The following is a 20,247-nucleotide window of genomic DNA, read 5'->3' as shown; positions in this document are numbered from 1 at the left end:
GTGGTTTTTTAATCTTCTACTGTCTTAACAAACCATTTATAAACAAATAGTTACAGGTTAATTGCTCTGACTATCTAATAAACTTGTATGGCAGGTGTGTGAGATGAGCAAAGAAAACATTATATATATGATCACTATCGTCCGATTTCTCTGCTGTTATATTTTTCTAACATTTTTTTTAAATTAATAACAAAACAAAAACTTGTAAATTATTTATACAGCACTTCATTCTTTAGCATAAGGCAATATGGATTCAGATCAGATTTAAACACTGCTCTAATTGAATTCAAGAGCTGGTTTATTATAGTTTTAAATATGAGGAAAAAAGTGAGTGGGCTATTGGACATCACGAAGGCGTTCGATAGAGTTGATCATGAAATCTTACTGAATAAGATGTATAACTGGGGTATAAGAAATGTCGGCTTCAAATGGTATAAGAACTATTTATCCGGCAGGAAACAATGCATTAAGCTCAAGACCAATAAAGCATAGTATAAAGCATAGTAAAGCATAGTAGTAGTAGTAGTAGTAGTAGGTTATGTTCTGGGAGCAATACAATTTTTAATTTACATCAATGGCTTGTGCCAGGGAAAGTTTCAGAGAAAAGTGACATCTTTTGCTGATAACACTGTCCTTTTTTACACTGAAAATAACTGGACAGATGACCTTGTATCTGTTAGTTGGTCATTTTTAATAAATAATATGGTTTCGAGTGACAGTAAAACCAAATACCTTGATTTTAATCTAAGAGGGGGCCCAACATTTGAAAATAAAATTGTTTACAAGTGTCCAGAGTATATCTGTAGAAAGGAGATATGTGAAAAGAAATGTGTAGAGGTGACTGGAGAAGAATCTATTAAGTACTTTGAAGTGTATTTAGATAAGCATTTGAATTATGAAAAACCTATATTAAACTTAAAGAATAAACTGAATACTGTGCTTCGAATGTTTTATATATTAAAAATTATGTGCTCTGATGAACTAATGACAACTTTGTATTTCTCGTTAGTTCATAGTAAAGTACAGCATGGAATTTAATGTTGGGGAGGGGCATATATTATAATTATTAAATCCTTATGTGTGCTCAAAATCATGTTATGACAATAATAATGAGAAACTCTAAATTTGAATCAGTTAAACCACTTTTTAGATTATTAAGTATTAAATATGGCAGAGCCTCTTTTGAGGCCTAACTGTTTAAATAGTAAATGGTAGTTAGCGGTAAAATCGAGGCAAAAGTTAACAATGAATCAGTTATCTATCACCTTATTTACAATAGACTTCGAACAAAAATGCAACTTTGTGTTGTGCATATTTGTGACAATTACTTTAAACAACATAATTAATTTTAGTGTTAGCCTCAAAAACATATAAGGAAATGCTAATGAAGTACGGCATTGAATGACAACACCGCTGCTCGGAAATATGACAACGCCGTCAACCGGAAACCCAACCTATTTTATAACAACTCAAGGTACATCTAAGTGAGCCCTCAGGACCCTTATTCCCTTAGTATCCTCTGCGGAGCCGTGTCGGGTAGGTAGGTAGCCATTGTTTCGTGTTACTGTTTTCGCTTCTTTGCTCTGTTTCTTGGAATCACTTATCGTTGTCAGAGTTGGTTCATTCCAGCGGCTAATTTAATACTTTGCGTGTTTTGTGGTAATTAAATGCTATGTGCAATGTACAATTCTCAAATATCACCAATCAACTGTCTCAGAAAAATACGATATTTGCATTGTCTCACTAATATTATATTAAATTATCAAAAACTTCTAGTAACGAAATTACATTATTTTAACAATAAAGTTACCCAAACAATAACAGTGAATTATATTACAATAATAAACTATTTAATGAATATAAATTGATAAATTTATAAATAATATAACATTTCAACAATTACTAATATGCATTTTAAACTTTAATAATTTTTACTTTTTTCATCGATGAATAAACAGAAAATAATAAATAAAAAACCAATAGATTTTTTACTAACTCTCAATATTGAATAACAATTATACATAAATACAACTATTCATTAACATAAACAGCATTGGATGCCGATTTTTTACTTTATTGAAAGTAAAACTTACAAAGTAAATTTTACTTTAAAAAAAAAAACATGAAACTATTTTTTGACAGTAAGCAACATGCTGTCAACATCCTCAAGTCTCAGCAACCATGCATGCCCTTAGTTCAATTAGGAATGAGATATGAGTTCTTTTAGACTTTATTTCTGATGGCAATCCATTATATATTTTTGGAGCCAAGAAACTATAAGTAAAGTGTACGAGTATTTGAAGGTGGGGTACATTAAAATCATCTGCATTGCGCAATTTCCAACTACAACTATATTCATCATTACGTTTGGAATTTTCACTTCTCACACAAAATAGTTTAATACCTTGTAAACGTAGAGATTTCTAATTGGGAGGATGAATTTTCACAATTTATTCTGTCTTCTTTTGGAATTATATAATGTTCTAATACCTAGTAAATTGTAATTATTAGGAAATATTTATATGAAAATATTGTAAAATGTTTGTAAATACTCGAAGTTCAAAAAAATAAACAGTAACTGCAAGAAAAAAAATTTTACGAAGCTAATTACACTTTTCAAACTTTAAATACCAATTTTATTACTAGTTCAATAAAGCATGTAATCATTTTATATAAAACTGTCAAAAGGTATTTTAACAGACAGTTTTGACTGCATTTCCTCAAAGAAAACACATAAAAATATTTTCAATTTCGAATAAAAATGATACCAAACTGCCAACAAGATAGAAGGATTAGGCTAGATACGTGATTATATGGATTAATTAACATTACACTGTCTACTTGGATCCAGTATGTTATAAGTAATAGTTTGCCATGACAGATTATTGAGTTGTATTCAGGAGAGATAATTATTCGCCTCCTAAATATAATTTAGCGCTGCTGCTGATATGTGTATATAGTGATGCTTTGTTTGTGTATCTCTTGTCTGTCATACTAGATTTCTTTTATCATACATACGATTGATTATTTTTATTTATGGGCATGCTTAATCGTGTCTTCAGTTTTTCGACCTGTGAAGTAAGAAAACATACATCAGACAAGACTAAAATTTAAGAAAAGAAGCACTACTAAAATGTCTAAGGTCTACATGAATGCAAAATTAGCACAAAATACCTGGGAAATATAAAAATTTAGAGGCCACTTTAAAAAAGGCCAACTAGAAATAAAAGGATCATTGACATACCAACTCAAAGTTAAACATAATTGCCACAGACGAGGCTGTTATACTTCTTAAATATTAATATCAGGGAAGATTCCCATAATACATTGCAACTTGAGCAGAAGACAGGATCTGACAATCCAGGCCTGGTAGAACGCATGCGGATGATGACGTCATCAATCAGTTCGAAGTTTCGGCCACGAACTGTTACATCAAGGATCAACTAATAGATTAGCGGATACGGATCTCGAACTAGCCATGTCGAAAAAACTATATGCCCGCTAAAATCTGTAACAGCTCAAATAACTTTGTCACGTGTAGGCCTATTATTTTATATGTGGGGTAAAGATTAAGTAACGACGCAATCTTACATTTTGATCGCAAATGTTGTAAGGGGTGCTAAAACATAATCTGTAAGTCCCCTGCAATTTACGGACTGAAAGAAAATAATCATAAGTCAACATTCCAAAGCATTAAATTTAAGAAAGCAGTGTAATTGTGTAAACGCATTACAATACTTAGGTCTATAAATAGGCAAACGCTCCAGTAAATTTTCACATGTATAATACAACACTGTTTAAGCAGTAAGAGCCTCAAGTCATGAATAGAAAGCTCTCTCGGCAAAGTAGCCCCTTATACTTATTTCTAATAAATTATTTTATGACAGTTTATGTTTTTTCGACAGAATTAGATATTTCTCTGATAAAATGTATGATTCTTAATTATGTTAATAACACGTATCAGACATCATGGCGTCTTAACTTAATTATTTCCTAAGGCTAAACGTTAAGAGACTAGCGAACATAGCGAGTTTAAGTAGGCCCACAAAATAGGAGTGGATGTTTGACATAGAGTTATCAATGAGTTAGCAATAAGCTGACATACACGTCAAGTCAAAGTTCTGTAACGAACACATGCTAGCGGGACGGGTTTAACATTTATATTGGATACGATATTGCCATGTTTATGTATTGTATAAGCTTACCACGTCTGATACCTGACTCTCGTCGTAACGTTGTTACTGGGTCTTTTAAATCTATTACTTTATTAGTTTTAATTTGAATACTTATTATTTAAGGACTGTTTACTATATTATAATTAGTTATTTTGGTTACTAAACAAAAGAAACATATTGTAAGATACACTTGATACATGTTTTTCATTAAGTTCATAGTATTATAGTTCATAGGGCTTCATAGCATTAGTTAAATAATAAACTTCTACTGACCTACTCACCCATAGACAATAATGTAATGTAAATGTTGTTTTAGTTATGTAGCATATATAAAGTGTCAATTGTTAAAATCTCATTTATGATTGTCCTGCGTTTGTTTACAAATCTATTTACTCTGCTATTTTCTTGTTGCCAATACGGTTTCCCATAAGACTAATGTAGAAATACGGTACCGCTCAGACAAATCCCATGCACCATTATTGAACTCACTGTTGTCTATATATGTTCAAGTAAAATTTCAAGCTTAAAGGTCAGTGAACTTTGGTGCGTTTAGACTGAAAGACAGAAATAAAAAATATGTCAAGGCTCACGAGTGAAAGGCTTTGCTGACCCCCAGCCAACTACTGATCTATTGCCTGTTTAGCCAGAGAAAGTCTGCTCTATGGTTGCTATTTTATGGAGAAAATATCACAGAGGTAGATATCAGCCTGCAACAGTCAGCATTACTTTCCGAGTAGAGGTATAGAGGACGTTGGAAACAGTAAGACAATTATATAAGTAGAAAAGCTATTGGACTTTAATTTTTCTCCTAAGCTATCCAAATGTTCACCAATTTTCTCAACTGCCCGTTTGGTGTAGCACGTGTACCATATTTTTATTTAATTACAATACACAATAAATTGCGTTTAACTAAAGTGTAATTTCAATTTAAGTCAAATGGATGAAATTGGAAAAATAACTAAAGTCTTTTAAAACAAGTTTATTAATGTTATGTTCTAAATGTTTTTTTAAATAAAATATACAAAGTTTGCTATACATATTCTTGTTTTTAATATAAAATGCATTCACATACAAAATTGTATAGTGTCTGGCTATCTTTCAAAAAAACCTTTCTTCTTGTAATAAAGATTCGACTAAACAATTTAAAAAGAGAAAATATTCCAATTTAAAATTTTATGATCGAGAATATTACAACAGATATTAAAATATGTCAAAACTATAAAATTTATTCAAAATTCACAATTTTAAAAGGTTAACAAATGGAAAAGTTCAAAGTCCAAAAGGTTTTAAAATTCAAATGTTTATAAGAATTCCTTCAAAAGTCTTCTGAGACCAAACATTTACGTTAGAAATTGACCAATATTAGACAGGAAACATCTTACTTTAACATCTAAAGTTTTCCAGACTAAAATTATCAGAAACAAATGCAAATTTTAAAATAAAATTATCGAATCAGACGAGGACTTACATTTGATGACGATTGCAGAAATAGCCTAAAATAACAATTAGGCTCACTAATGTATATATTTATATGTATATACGGAAGCCTAACATATCTATCGTTCACTGAGTCAGTTCACCTGTTTGGGTTCGGAACAAGGAGTGGGTGGGGGTAGGGATAGGTAGGTGAGATTATCAGGCCCATAGATGATAAAACGAAACATGGCCTTGAATCAGAACTTATTACATTCCCTTCTATTGAAACATTAAAAAAATCGATCCGGTTCGCTAACCGGAATCAGCCGCGGTTCCCATCCGACCAACAGCCCGCTGACAAACACTAGACCAAGTCCTTATCTGACTCCTACAGCCTAGCCAAGGGCCAATTGTCGCTAAACATTTTACTCTACGGTACACATGCATGGGCTTATATACAGTTTCTTTTTTTGAATCCCACTTTAACTACTTATAATATTTCCAATACTGGTTGTAACAAAATTTCTTCACTTTTTCACAGAGAAAAATCATTTCTTATACATTAAATTTCGTATTATAAAACTAAATTGTGTTTTAAAATCAGAAATAATACAATAAGTATTACGTCATTCCGCTTATTAAAACATATTATAGAAAATATAATTACATCAGTCAAAATCTTCAGACCCATCACGATAAAAAGTGCAAAACAGCATTTGTTTTGCCAACCCAATAACACAACTACGATTAACACAATGCCCTGCACAGACAACTTTAATTGGAAAACTTTGTCCAGCATCTACTCCTATTATCAGTTAAATTATTTTCTTTTGTTTTTTTTTTCAATGATATGGGTGCTGTGTTTTTTTATGGGAAATTATCATTCAAATATGTTTCAATACTTCCTTAATACAGTGATGTACTGATTCTTAGCTTAGATTATAATGTTGCATTTTTAATGTAGCAGGTACCGTACAGGCGTGGAAATAAAGTTTTATTTTATTTTTCTTGCCATGAATATCATAAACTCAGCGTAAGGGTCAGGGAGGTTTACGGGTTCTTAGAATCCAGATACTGGTTCCTCAATGTCTCGATATAATTAGTTTTTGCACTGTTGGCACGTTATAAGTCCTGCATGTTTCTCTAAAAGGACTCCTACTGTTTTTATAGTAGAGGAGAAATTTCATTCCCGAGATGTTATGTATGTGTGAACAAATTAAATATATTAAGTAAATATTTATTATTAATAACTCTTCTGTGAAATATTATATCAAACTAGCAGATACCCACGGATTAGCCTGCAATTTCCTGTTGAAAAACAGAGACACCAAAGGCATAATTTTGTTAATGACATTCTAAATACTCCTGAGATAAGTGTTAGGCTCTGAAATATATTCTTATTAGTCCCAATAAAATAACTCGAATGTTTCTCCAACATTGTATGATAATAGATTCAATAGCTACAAAGATTCAGAAACAATTGAACTATTTTAGGCCTGTGTGGAGGAACCCTAACATCAAAGTTCGTAGGTTTTCAGTAATAATTTATGATGCTCCATGTACTTTAGAAACGGAAGTAGGCATAACTTAAGTTCCCATTACGCTAGTGTTAATAGTTAACATGTTTAGATTCCTATCTAGATATTATCTGAATACATGCTCTATGTGGTTGTAAAATTATTTAACAATGTGATTCTGGTGTCATATTACAACCCTTACAAGGCATTTGATTACATTTAACATACTCTTTCAATTAATAACATATGTTTTAAGAGCATTGCATTTCTTATCGGAAATCCCGTAACTTAGAGACCAGTGGAGCGCAGCCCTAATGTCGGAGGAGAGCAAAGCACTTCCTTTCAATTTAGATTAATACATTTCTGTAGGTTTATACTAAATACATAAAAGGAATAAATATTTTTTTTTATAAAATTGCTTATATTTTTTAAATTTAAAACGGTTAAAGCACTCAATTACTCTAATACAATAATTACGACATTAAAACTTCCTTCCACATTGCAGTATAACTTTAAGAAGCAGCGAGCTAATACTAGTAGAAGCTGGACTTTATTATATTTACTCAAGAGGACATACAGACACTCTGCTGCAATATGAGCTTAGCCCTCCAGCTGGTTCTCCTTCACACCGTACGTGTATTGAAGTCACCCACACAATCAGACAAACGTTCGGATACTTCTACAATTTGCAATCTTTGGCCCAAACAAATGTAAATTGTTTCTATTTCGTTTGATTTTATGTTCAAATTTGATAATCTTTAACTTTATTAAGGTTTTAATATAGTGATCAATTATACAATGCGTTTCAAAACTCTCGTTACAGATTTTAGGGTATTATTCCATGGATTAGGATAAGCAAAAAAAATTTAAACAAAAATATGTATTTATTTTCTATCTTGATAATTTTAAAAGTAATCAACCAACTTCAACAATTCATTTTTTTATTTTACATCAATAAAAAGATTTTGGTTAGTTTCAAAATTTTTAATGTCGAGCCATAATAATTAAAAAAAACCCCAATTTGATAAGCAAATGGCCAAATTGACGTTTTAAGAATATATATTATATATATTAAGACAGATATATTAAGAATATATATTATATATATATATATATATATATATATATAATACAAAATGTATATATATATATATATATATATATACATTATATATATATATTTGCAAAAATGAATGTCCAATCTAAAGCATTTTTCAATATGGTAACAGATGAGCAATGGAATAAATCACAGCTGTTATTTTGAATATGTTAATTTAATTTATTTACACTTTTTGACAATCTATATATATAAATGCAAATGTTTGTTTGTATGTTCCGTTATAACTCTGGAACCAATGCACCAAACATCGTGAAATTTTGTACAGTGATTCTACACGTTCCTGGAAGTAACATAGGCATACTTTTAGAGATTTTAATAGTTTATTTCATTAATTTATGAATTATAAATTGTTGTTGATGTTGGTGTGTTTTATATTGGATCCGACAGTCTGCGCTACGATACGTAATACAAAGCGAACTTATACTCAACAGCTGATAATACTTTCAGCTGAAGTTCATCAAAGAGACAGAAACATTTCTTTTACATTTAAAATTTAAAACATTTTTATTGTAAAGTGCTTGATCAGTAGTGTTTTTTAAAATTCAGATTGCATCAATGATCAATAAACTATTTAATTCAAAGAAAATACTATTAAACGCTATTATGAAAACAACCTCATTATAAAAATCCGTGAATGTTTCCACATAAGGTAATCGAATTTGGTTACATCGAAGGTAAATGAAAAGACCCGAAAGAAGACACTTTATGATCGAAACTTGGTTTCTTTGATACATTTTCTTGAAGGCACACTCCTAAAATAATACTGGAAATATCTTAGACAGAAAATTAATTTTAACAGACCGAATGTGATTCTTTATAAGCTAATTAGTTTACCGAGATTCATCCGTATACAGTAACTGTTCTGAATAACTTATCAACACCTTAGCAAAAACCACGAAAGATAGAGGCAGGAATATGATACATACCTTCATAATGCGCCCAAGAGGCTCACGAAGGAACGACTGTCAATTATCTCAGCAATGTTTAGATTGTGATAGAAAAAGAATAAGTGAATATAGTGTACTGTTTTCAACGGGAAATCGCGTGCGAAGCCGCGGGAAACTGCTAGTGTTTGACTAAACTACAATAATTTAATAAAGTTATTCACTAAACATTGTTTTTAGAATGAAACAGAAATACATACTATTTCTAAATATAACAAATTCTAAAAAATAAAAATAAAACGTCATTTATAATTTGTACAGTAAACTGCTGTAGATTATCAATACCCAGTTTTTGTCTGACAGAGGCTAAACGTTTATAACCTGGAGGTATGAACCTCTCTCCCTTTGATCTTTCCGAAACACTCAAGGCGTCTGAGTATCGCCCTTAGTACCGCCCAGCGACCTACAAGTCTAATACACTACACTCAAACTTTATCGAATTTAAAACAAGGGGTTGTCAAAAATATGATATACAGTTCTTATCTTTTGAATACAAAATCGCTAAATAATTTATAAGCGCTAATCTTGAGAACAGCTGGACCGATTTGTTTATTTCGTTTTTTACAATATTCGTTTAATTCCAAGCAAGGTTTATAAGAAATATTTTTATGTTTCCCAGAATAGCTGAAGTACGCTAAAGAGGCGTAGAAATATTTTTACAATTAAATTTAAGAAAATGTTAAACATACAGCCCTTATTCAGTACCGTAATGCAGATTGAAAATATTGCGTTACTATCTACTTTTACAACATATTTAACAAATATTCATTTATATAAACTGTTAATGCAATGGAAATACTATTACAACGCTTTTATAAAACTAATTAATGAAAAAAGTTGTGAAACTAACAAAGATATAGTACATATACACTATATAATGTGGTGAGGTGGTAACAAACTCACCGGCAAGTGAGAGATCCGGGTTCGAGTCCTGGCGGAGCAAGTACTTTTGGTGATTCAATGTTTATTGGAAAATTATATATATATATATATATATATATATATATATATATATATATATATATATTCTTCATCGGAACTACAAGACAATCCCATCTATGGCTTTCTTTTGTTTTTTTGTTCGAAGTAGGTTTTCGAGACCTGTGTAATTTTCATGATCGAGGCAACCATCCAGACTCAGATGCGACGTCGGAAATATATTTAATTTGAACAAGAAACTCTTACTAAGTAGTAGACAAAGGTCTTTCGATTTTTAAATTTACATGTGAAGCTGAGGGTAACAGCTAGATTTAAAATAAATAAATCGTTATAAAAACTTCGTTTGCTACCAGATAGATCAAGGACAGTAACAAAACAAATACAAGCGGGTAATTAATTGTCTGCGATCTATCGCTAGTGGACTCTCTCAGTCTGGCAGGAGACAAGCACTAAGGTTCAATCGGTTGATATCAATTACATTTTTTCTTCTTTTATCTTCCACTATTGATTACTTTTAATTTGTTATGCTCTGTTTACAATGCCAAGCTTACGTGTGTTTCATCTTAGATAATCTTTAAGAAAGAATCTACTAAACTCTGAGAGCTAGAAATATTTGCGCGTGAATCTTTTCTGTTTTAGAAACGTAACTTTGAGAGAGACTTTCTACCTATGTGGATTCATTGGATATGAGAAATATATTTCGTTCATAAACGCTAAACTTCGCTACGGAGTGCTTATAAACTGTTTTTAAGAATATTTTAAATTCAGTAAAAATAAAACAGTTATTTTTTTTTATTAATTTCAAAATAACATATACTTACATTTTGTTTACTGCATTTAAAATATTCCATCTTAAGACCTCGCATTAACGTTCGTCTTGTTTTTCCCTAAGAACAACACTCTAAACCTTTTTAGTCCCCTATTTTTTTCCTCAATCCGCTTTCTACAGCTGAGGGATGTTAGTGTATTTGTTAATACTATATGGAAGCTTCAACTGAATAAGTAGTGCTTATAAATTACTACCCAGAAGAAAGGTACCTGTGTATCGCGTAAGATGGTTCATAAGTGGATTTAATACTGGTAATAGTGGTATGATCCTAGACCAATGCTCTATCATCAGGCTTTCTCAATATGTGTAATTTTTGAAATGTTACACTGAGGCAACGATTGTACTGTTCATAATATTAAATTGCCTATACCGTATCTCAATATTACGGTCGTAATACCACGTCATAAGACTTACATGTCAAATACTTAACACATAAGTATTTAATGTGTTAAGTAACTTCATACTTATGGTACTCTTATAAAGCTAGGTCCTGTAATCATTATATTGATTCTTGGGTAAGTTTAATTTAATTGTAAACTTTAATTGTTTTTAAAAGTGTAAATGAAAAAAATAAAGGTCATGAAACTTGTAATAACATTTTATTTGTTAAAACTTATTTTTTATTTGTTCTTAAACTCGAAGCTTAAGGGCCATTAAAACAAACGTACTCTTTTAAAATTATTATATCTAGAAAAAAGGTCCAAATTTGCTTCATTCTAAAACGTACTGCAGTTATTGAATTTACTGAAGAAAATTTAGAAAGGAATTATGCAATTTTGAGATAATTCGTAAAAACATATTATTTAGTGCATAAAATTTATCCTAAAGTTTTTTTTGTCTAAGACCGGTACGTATCTTACCTTATCAAGCCTGGATTTTGCTTCAAAGACTACAGTAATGGCTCATTTGCCATTGGGCTCATAATTGTACGTTAAACAATTGACTCAGAAATTTCACTATAAATAATTTACAAACACTTACGAACATCTATTCTCTTGTACATGAATATAATTAATATTAACATTTTTATTTTAATAGTTCACGGTCTCAATTTTCAACGGTTACCAAACCATAGTCCTATAGTAATAGTGTCGATAGGGGCAATAAGCCCTCTTATGCATACATCGATATCGCTCGTAGTTTGGGGATTGAGAACACTTGGTACATTATGTATGGACTGAAGAATAGCTTTGATAACCTGGTTAACACATCAATAGTCAACTATACAGTATTCTTATAATCAATAGATAATAATTTGTGTCTTTCTGATGGTTGAGATAGTGTAATCGATTTTGGGTGTGGAAAATATTTTTTTAAGTTCATTGGCCATTAAGACTACTTTCCTAAATATAAAAAAGTAATATATTATTTTTTTATAGCTCTAAGCGAAATTAGAGGTATTAAGGTAGGCAATTTAGGCAATTTTTAATCAGACCTAAATATAAATCAGAAAGTTTTAAAAGTATGGACATAAGTTATAGATTGAAGAAGTAACATTTTTTTATTCATTAATGACTAAAAACTAGGAATTCTAAGTATAAGACGATTTAATTAATATTACTGGAGATTCAGACCCATTAAAATGTATCCATACTAACTCAAAATAGAATGTAGAATACAATGGTAGTAATCAAGTTCAAGAAATGTATCGTAATGTCATACAAATTTTACATTTTTCACGAAATGTTCATGTTTTAATTAAATAACAAAAATAATTTTTCTCTGGGTGTTAAAAAAACTTTTAATTTCGGCATTTGAGTCACACTTATGTTGCATTATCACCAAAAATTAACAAAACAAAAAGAAAAAGTTTTTTAACAAAACATTAAAAAATATAAACATCATGGCCACCCGTATATAATTGATTTAATACGGAAATGTTCTCTCGTAAGGCGAGCAAGTGATCATCGATCCAATTCACCAACAGATATTTGTATCTCACTCTAGTTGGCTGCTAAAAGTGCTTTCTCATTTTGCAGCTTATCAGACAATTTCCACAAGTAACAGTGTCAGGGTTCACTTAACAGTATAATGGAATTTGATTGAACACCAGAGATATCTAATATCGAAAGTACAGTCATTTACTACAGATCTTATAAAGAAATAATTAATTTTCTCCCCTTTTTGTGAGTACATCCTTACAAGAAGGTCATTAAATAAGTCTAAATAACTAATTCGCCAATCTTATTTTGAAATTAGCTTAAAACTTGTAATGCGTTATTATATCAAGCTAATGTCATAAATGTATGTCAAAAATGCCATTATCTATGAATACGAATGATAAGCATATACGATTAATAACTATGAATAATAATGCAATAAAAACATAATACACAAAAAACTATAAAACATTAAAGTATTCCATAGCAGTAACTATTTTTTATGGTGTAAAATACAATAATCCAAAATTAGTGTTTTACAATCATGGAACCTGTAATAATACTTTTGTGCGGAAGCATTTTTTTGCTGTAATAACTTGCTTTGGTTATACAACTGTATTGTTTACATAACTTATGAATACTGCCTAAATGTAGTTCAGGTTAGAGAAATACAAATAAGGAAGATAGTAATAGCTACAATAATAGAGGCTAAGGCACTCTCAGTAAATGTCCTGTGCCAGTTCTAGATTAGAATAATTGAGGCCAACAGCACCATAGAGCCTTCCATGGACAGTTATAGGTTTATCATTATGGCAGGAGCCAAGCTTAGCTCGTGTATCACATCGTACTAGTGCAGAGATAATTCTGAAATCGATAATCAATAAGTAGGACAGTACTTTCATACTCGCCGATTTAGTTATTTGTATGATCGTTTATATAGGAGTCATTCGCAGTTCACAAAATAGGCATGAGCTCGTGTATCACATCGTACTAGTGCAGAGATAATTCTGAAATCGATAATCAATAAGTAGGACAGTACTTTCATACTCGCCGATTTAGTTATTTGTATGATCGTTTATATGGAAGTAATTCGCAGTTCACAAAATAGGCATGAGCTCGTGTATCACATCGTACTAGTGCAGAGATAATTCTGAAATCGATAATCAATAAGTAGGACAGTACTTTCATACTCGCCGATTTAGTTATTTGTATGATCGTTTATATGGAAGTAATTCGCAGTTCACAAAATAGGCATGAGCTCGTGTATCACATCGTACTAGTGCAAAGATAATTCTGAAATCGATAATCAATAAGTAGGACAGTACTTTCATACTCGCCGATTTAGTTATTTGTATGATCGTTTATATGGAAGTAATTCGCAGTTCACAAAATAGGCATGAGCTCGTGTATCACATCGTACTAGTGCAGAGATAATTCTGAAATCGATAATCAATAAGTAGGACAGTACTTTCATACTCGCCGATTTAGTTATTTGTATGATCGTTTATATGGAAGTCATTCGCAGTTCACAAAATAGGCATGAGCTTGTGTATCACATCGTACTAGTGCAGAGATAATTCTGAAATCGATAATCAATAAGTAGGACAGTACTTTCATACTCGCCGATTTATGTATATGTATGATCGTTTATATGGAAGTCATTCGCAGTTCACAAAATAGGTATGAGAAATATTCAATTACATCATTTAGTTTCAAGATTTTTAACATAACTACCATTTTTGTCAAGTTATATAATTATAACATTTTGGATAAACAAATGTTATTTGTTAAAATGTATATATGTATAGAAGAAAAAATATATTTATAGAAGTTTATTGTAGGCTATATGAAAAATTTTTCTATTGCATCTTTTTTATAATTTGCATAAAATTAAAAATTGTTAAATAAAGGCCTAAACTTTGTTGGGTAACAATCATGTTTTCATTCAAAAAATGTGTATAGGGCTATAGAAAATATATGTATATAAGTTTATCAAAATGTACAACAACGCATTTTTATCTTTATTATTTTCAAGGTCAGTAGGATCAGGCACAATTAATTCACTAAGCAATGGATCATCCAAGTCAGATAAAACTTCATCTACATATACCAAACAAGCATTGTCTTCTGATTCACTACCCAGTACATTCCTAATGCCGCCATTGTTCAAATTAATACTTGTGAAATATACGATAAAATATTTACACAGCAATAAAAATATTGAACCTATATAAACATAGGCCAACCTCCAGATAAAACCTTACATCCACATATTTTACTTCAATAATTTATAAAACACTTCACAAACGTTTATTTATATACACTAAACAATTAAATATCTAAAGATACAAATAAATAGCAAACAATACACGTATTGAGAAATGGTGTAATAACAATCGAGAAATCACTACGGCAACCACACAATACGATATTTTTATCTACTAGGTGAGTCGGTGATTGTACAACAGAATAAAAATAAAATAATAGTTCATCATCAATAGTTTCATTCAGTGAAAATACTGTTGCTTACAGAAATTCTTCTTTGTTTTCATATGTTTCTGAAAGCCAATAACACACCCTTTCCAATTATTGGACACACCATCGTGTAGAACTTAAACTCTCAACAGAGAATTTGAACAAACATACGGTAATTTTTACGTGTTCGGTAATTCCGTAATTACCTGAACTAATCGTAAACATTAATTTCAATGTTTAAAGTTTTCTAATGGCAACTTTAATGGAACTATGGAATCATTTACGGTAAAACGAACCTTGGACCTTTATATTTAAATTTACGTGTATTTTAGTTCAAATAAAGTAAAAATAGACTTGCTGTGACACATCATATTACAAAATAGTTATGGCGTGGAAAATAGGTTAGTGCCATATGAAAATGTAGTTTATGTTGCATGATTAAAATACAAAACAAAAACTATATTTGTTTCACATTCAATACCAATATTTATTGTGGCGACATTTACTGGGTTTTGTTATATTTATACCTCATACGTATATCACGTACTTACGTTGTGGTATCATCTTTATGGAAAATTGCTTTCAAAGGTAATGATTCTGGTGAATATAATGCTGCATTCTTGTTTACTGGACATAAAACCCTTCCTCTCGATTGCACACAACTGGGAGGCAAATAAAAGATATATTGGAGCCTATTTCAATATCATATGATATCCCAATATACTACATATTTCGATATTCTGTTGCCTTTTACAGGCTGTCTCTTGGAACATGTGCTTTAATAACAATAAATTGTAGTAAACAAATAACGGTTTTTAGCATTTATTCCGTCTCCAACAGAAGAAATTCGGATTTCTTACTCTGAGAGAGAATTAATTTTGAAAAATCTTAAATGCTGATAAAATATGGAAATATATATGTAAACATTTACGAAGCTATTTAAACATCACTGCAGATATTCATTACCAATTATTAGCTTATAAAAACATGCATGTAATTATTTAGATAAAACTTTCAAAAGGCATTTTAACAGATATTTTTTTATCAGCTCAATGAAAACACTTAAATCGAAAATAAGAAAGTGTACTAAACTGCCAACAATACATTCAGATTACCTAACTTTTTTTCGATTACATAACAATGGACTCTGTACAATATATTACAAGTCATATTATTATTACGAGTAATACGAACCTTTATTGTTAAATAGGTTGCTTATCATTTCTCGTTTTTATCTAATATATTATACACTAAATACCAATTGTGTATTGTTAATAAAATGTAAACAATATCTCTCTATTTGCAGTATTTCCAAAGCAAATCAATTTAATCGAATCAGTTTCTGGTGACTTATTCAACCGTCCTAGAGACCGTCAAGGACGTTATGTCATCCACCTTCCCATTAAACACGAAGGTCTCTCTTGGAACTTCTAGAGCCTTCCACTCCATTGAAGCCTAACTTCAAAGTAATTCGGACTCAAGTTGAAAGACCAGTGCAGGCCACTCTCACAATAGTGTCCTGACGACAGGACCAAACATCCAAAATAAATATCTGTGATATTCTTATCCAGCCCCACCTCTACAATGTAGTCTTCTCGTGTGATATAAGACACATGTTCAGTGTCATTATGTTATACCATCATAATCAACTTTATAACTCATATTTTGGCGTTTTGATCCCTCGCAACCTCTCTTTGTCTACTAGCTCACTACTGACGTATCAAAAAGCTCTTCCTACCTTGCCATCAAAACTTTGAGGAATATTTACCCAAGATCAAGGTGCGCTTCCCTCTTGCAGCCGAGGTCCTCACACATGAATGTTATGTGGATGATACCATCATTGGATCTAACAGTGTCGAAGAAGTATTAGAGTTTCAAAACCAACTTATCCAAATTCTGAAGCTTTGAACTTAAGAAATTGGTTTCTAGTTTCCTCAAAATTCTGCAGTGTCTTCCTGATGGTCACTGAGAGACTCCTGTCTTTTTAAAACAAACAGAACATTTTGGTTCAAAACAATATTTAACCTGCTATAATGTCGTTGCCATTGTGGTTTCCCATAGAGCTAATGTATAAAAACGGTAACGCTAAGACAAATTAATCTCATGCACCATTTTGAACTCGGTAAAAGCGAGATGATTTGTAATGTCAAAATAAAATGGTCAGAAAACTCAAACTGTTCCTGAGTGGACTCTCTCTTCAATGGAACGATTTCATCACTGTTTTTTCTCTCTCTTTATTTCACGTCTCTGCGTAAATAGTTAATAATTAGAAAGAAAACAAACGTTGGTATTGGAGGCCTGTGTTATTTTCTCTTCTAACGCCGCTGACTGGAACCGGTATTTCTATCGTCTGCGAATTTTTTTAACGGATGTTATTGTGTTATTATAAACCTAGGTTATGCTTTTATTTGAATAAATACTGGAATTAAACATTAATTATATTAAACCAAAAAAATTTCTTCTTTACACTAATTTTATAGGGCTGAGCGATCCTGTCCTTGCAAGCAGTCCGCTTGCCCGGCCATTGGTGGTGGTTCGGAAGTCACCACGCTTTTTAGCCCTAACTTCGCCTGGTAAAATAAGACCTTTACTTTACTTTAATTAACTTTACTGAGTTAAGCTTAACATGGGGACCCCAGAACAGATGATAACATCTAACAGGCTCTTTCAATTATTCAAAGTGTTTGCTGCAATGCATTTCTTATGGAGATTTTCACAAATTTTGGAGTTAGCAGGGCGGAGCCCTGGTGTCGGAGACCAAGAGATAAATTTACATAACTAATTTAATATGTCTATCTATCATGGTTTGTGCTGGGCGTTGATAGTTAGTCAATCAGCTAGTTAGGACATCTCACTTTATACATAGATAGAATATTGTAACTCTATTTCGTCAGCATACAATTAATACAACGTTTAATTTTGCTTAATAGTTATATAGGTATGTTTAAAACGAATAACGAATTTCATTTAAACAAAATATTGTCTATATCTTTAAAAATAAAAATAGGTAAAGTTCTCAATAAATCTGATACAATACTGTTGACACTGAACCTTCCTTCCACATTGCAGTATAAATTTAAGAAACAGAGCTGATACAAGTAGAAGCTGGAGTTTATTATATTTACTCAAGAGGACATACAGACACTCTGCTGCAATATAAGCTTAGCCCTCCAGCTGGTTCTCCTTCACACCGTACGTGTATTGAAGTCCCTACGCAATCAGACAAACGTTCATATACTTCCACAATTCGTAAGTTTAAGTTGTAATCTTATACCTAAAATATGTAAACCGTGTACTTTTGGTATCATTCATTCGTTTAAAAATATTTATTTAATTTTGTGAGTGATTATATTTTTTATTTTATTAGAATTTTAATGTAGTAACAAATTATAGGCTACAAAGTATTTCAAAACTCTCGCTAAAAATGTTAGGGCATCGTTCCATGGATTAGGATGAGTGTAAAATAAATGTTTGTAAATACCTATCTCTTTTCTTTATTGCGTAATTCATATTTTCTTTCATTTAGTCTACAAACTTTAACCACAATTGCAAACTGACTACATCTTTTAGACAATGTGTTACCAGATGAAATGACACTTAAAACGTTGAAATCGGATAACAAATATCTCACTTATTAAAATTGTAGTGCAAATATTCAAATCTAATCTTAAGCTTCTTTACAATCAACAATGAAATAAATCAGAGGTAACAAACTATAAGCAAAAAATGTGTTAATTTTTTACAATGTTTGATAATTTTCAAATAAACCACATTAACAAAGTTATTCTTTGAACATTGTATAAATGTTGCTCAAGAAAATTGAAGAATGTAACGGAAATACATATTTCTTGATAACTGAAATTAAAGAGGCATTCATAAATTGTACGGTATACTGCTATGGATTATCGATACTCAGTTTTTGTCTGACAGAGGCAAACGTTTATAACCTGGAGGTACGAACCTCTCTCCCTTTGATCTTTCCGAAACACTCAAGGCTCCTGAGTATCTAGCTTAGGCCTTAGTACTGCCCACCTAATACACTATACTAAAACTTTAAAGAGTTAATAACACAAACGGTATCCATACATTATATACTTCACTATTCTTATTAGATTAATAGTATTTATATTTGTTACTTAACAAGTATCAGAAGTGACTACTTCTTATAACGTGCTGTGAATTATATAACTTAAAAAAGTATAAAGTTGGTACTATATATATTACAATAACATGCTCTGGCTTCAAAAAGTTAAAATACTGTAATTATTCAATGTACTATTGTATTGTGTATATTACAATTCACTAATTTAGGGTGTTATTTTCACGACAATGTTGTATTTCCGACAACATTATACATAGTGTTTTAATTTTCATTGTCATTATAGAAAATAAAATTCATAGAATCGATGTACAGATATTGCTGGAAAGGAAGTTTTGTATTACAATTCGAGACAAACATCCTCCGTAAGTCCCTTAATAATCTGAACCATATAGTTTAGTTCATTCATACTTATTTAAGTTGTTATAATTTTGTAAACATAATGTAACATAAATGTTCTATATTATATAATCCTATGAAAAACAAATACTTCAATATATGACATATAAATGACTTAAACTTGACTATTTTTAAATATTACAGGTCAATATAATTGAGGGAAAGTAACATATATCTAAATAGTGTATTACAATATTGCTTATACTGTCTGTCATTTTATTAATATTTAATTATTAGTAAAATAAAATTTATAGAATCGATGTACAGATAGTTGCAACACTACAAAATTACTAGTAAATGTTATAATGGATTAAATTTAAAATAAATTGTAATGTGTCATATTTATTATTAAATATCACAAAATTATGTGTGTTATGGAGGGAATCTAACGTATTATTATTCCACACAATAGTGTTTGTAATATGTAACAAAACATCTGAGCATCTGAGCATTG

The sequence above is a fragment of the Homalodisca vitripennis genome, chromosome 5, assembly GCF_021130785.1.
Source record: "Homalodisca vitripennis isolate AUS2020 chromosome 5, UT_GWSS_2.1, whole genome shotgun sequence".
Classification (NCBI taxonomy): Eukaryota; Metazoa; Arthropoda; class Insecta; order Hemiptera; family Cicadellidae; genus Homalodisca; species Homalodisca vitripennis.
Note: the sequence above shows the minus strand (reverse complement) of the source record.